Here is a 2,862-nt window from a genome sequence, read left to right as displayed (position 1 = left end):
GAGAAAGACAGATGATCATTTCATTCCCTGGCTGGATAACTTGAGAGCTATAGAATCCTGACTTCCATCCTTCTGCACAATTAGAATGAAGTTAATTATACCAAGGTAATTCTTAGGGACACTTGACATATAACTCCTGCAATTTGAGGCAGTATGTAAACATTGAGTTTGGTATCCATTTTTAGTCCATGAATTTCTAAGGACTTGAAATCTGTTAGAAAAACCTGGATCAAAGAGCAAGAAATCAGTTACAATATTCTTGTGAAATAATATAATCTTCCTCCCCATCTCATTCCTAATTCTTGGAAGTCCTTTCTCAAAACTTTCAGAGGAGGAACTTGGCATTTCTCATGATGGAGCACAAACATTAGAAGAGGTGAAAAGCACAAGAAAACACCCAGGGCCATCGAGTCTAATAAGGAGACAATTTAAACCAAGAATAATTTGGAGACATGAACTACTGGCAAAACTGAAGGAGAATCAACTAACCCTCCCTGAAAGGTTCCTCAGAAATAAAAGAGAATGAGATAAAACTGAACGCTTTTTCTAAAGAAACTCACACACTTCCCATGCAAAGACAATCACATTGATGGAGATGAGTTCAGAGAGACTGACACTTCCCATGACCAATAAAAACTTTATTATAATAAAAACAATTTTCTCTCATGTCTGTATGACTCCAACTCTGCTGATAGCTAAAAAATATTAGAAATGTGTTTGTCATAGTTGACCATGCCTTCCCCTGTACTCCAAGAAGAGATACAACTCAAGCCTATAATCAAGGGAGAGAAGAAACATATAAATTTAAATTCAGTGTGATACTGAACTTTTGCAATGAGCTAGATTCTTATTAATAAGAAATGAAAATTGTGGAACTTCACAAGCTGTTAAGGGATGTGAAAGGACATACTTTGCATGTTATGCCTGGAAAAGAAAAAAATAGAATATTTGATACTTATTCCTAATAGACCAACTCAATATATAACCCATTTTTTTTGTTTTACTCAAAACATTCGGACAGATGATGATTTATAGAATGCCTGTTTAAAAAATATGAAGAATTTCAGCTATAGTGAAAATTACTACATATAATAGGCATATATATTTTATCTAGACCACATACTCATGGCATTGATTCAAATTTTGCCTATAGCTTTAGTGTGTTCCTTCAAGAAAGGAAGAAATTGGTGAATGTATTTCTGTTCCACTCACTTATACATGAATTCTAGAACATCCAGAAAAGATTCCCCTGGAAATATTTCATTTATATATGCTACCTACACTTCAAGTAAGAGTCAAGAAGCAATCTTTGAGATTGGCCATGCTTAAAATAGTACTACATTCTAAAACCATAACAGTAGCACATTCTCAGACTTATGTAATAAAGGGAACAATATCGTCATGTACCAAGGTGATAAGTAACTACAGCCATTGGTTATTCACTATGTGCTAGTTCACAATGAATTTTTTTCAATTACTATCGGATCAGTTACTCAATATAAAGGCATTAAAGGAAACAGACCTTTTTAAATAGCATGTAAGTATTAAGTACCTTGTCTCATAAAATCCTTTAGCCAAACAATCTGCTTTCACAAACACTGTTAATTCCAAACATTGAAATTTATTGCTCTTAGAACACAACATAAAATTACATATTGTTCCCAGCAAGGAAATGAAAGATTTTATAACACGATTGTATATTTTTGATTATTCAAAGAAACAGTTTAACAGAAAGTATTATCCTTGAGGGCATCTAGAAAAAATATGTTAAAGATTCAGAGGTACATAAGAGCAAAAATAATACAATCTTAATTTTTAATACAACTCGATATTGTATGGACCCATGATAAAGATGAATATTCTACGGATTGACCAAAGATATAAGACTAGGTTTTAGGATATGAGTAAAGGACAAGAACAATAATGTATTAAGTAATCTGATAGATCGGTGTCTTCAGAATACTTAGCAGAGGTATACAGAAGATATAAGGCAAGAAATGAAAAAGCAAACAAGAAACAAAAAAGCAAACAACTTTAGCTATAGATGTAGATACCTTATAATACAAAAACACCATGATGATAATTAAATAAATATATAGATATTAATATGAGGCTTTCAATGAAATGTAATGGGTTAAACACATGTTCGTTTTTTTTTCTACATGCCATTGAAACTGTATTTATTTAAAAGATATAAAGCCACATGGACAAAAACAACAGGACAGATGACAAAATGATAACAGATTAAAGATAGGAAGCAGAATAGCTACAGACAGAGGGCTTGTCAGAATAAAAAAATATATAAGTATAATTGCTGACAGACGAGTAAGCCAATCAGAAGCAAACTCATATTAATACAAGGGCTAGATACTCCAAGACCTCTGAAGAAAATGGTGTGGGCTTTGTTTCAAAATAGGAGAAATTTTTGTAAATGTATATATGTATAAGCATCATATGATTTTTTCCATACTTCCACCCAACACAAGTCTACTTGTCATCTACCCTGGCAGACATTTAGAAATTTAATCTATGACACTTAGATCTAGAAAGTTTCTGAACTTGGGGATATGAAGCACAACTGAGTATGAGGTAGCTATACTGAAAATATTATGATGAATTGTAACTCTACATTGTAAAGAGTGAAATCTCCAAGTGCTTAACCTCTAAAACACTAACATCCAGAGATATATCTATCTCCCAGTCTAGGAAATTTTTAAAAACCATTTCTAAAAAATCTGACCAAGTCTACGGCCATGCCATCCTGAATGTGTCTGATCTTGTCTGATCTTGGAAGCTAAGCAGGATTGGGCCTGGTTAATACTTGGATGGGAGACCACCTAGGGATACCAGGTGCTATAGGCA

At 33.2% G+C, this 2,862-nt stretch overlaps 1 pseudogene; it reads left to right on the top strand.

The window, feature by feature from the left end:
• Positions 1-2,743: 2,743 nt before the first annotated feature.
• LOC111738544 lies at positions 2,744-2,862 on the top strand (annotated as a pseudogene).

This window comes from Pteropus vampyrus, unplaced genomic scaffold (assembly GCF_000151845.1).
Source record: "Pteropus vampyrus isolate Shadow unplaced genomic scaffold, Pvam_2.0 Scaffold39, whole genome shotgun sequence".
Classification (NCBI taxonomy): Eukaryota; Metazoa; Chordata; class Mammalia; order Chiroptera; family Pteropodidae; genus Pteropus; species Pteropus vampyrus.
Note: the sequence above shows the minus strand (reverse complement) of the source record. Positions and strands in the feature narration are given on the sequence as shown.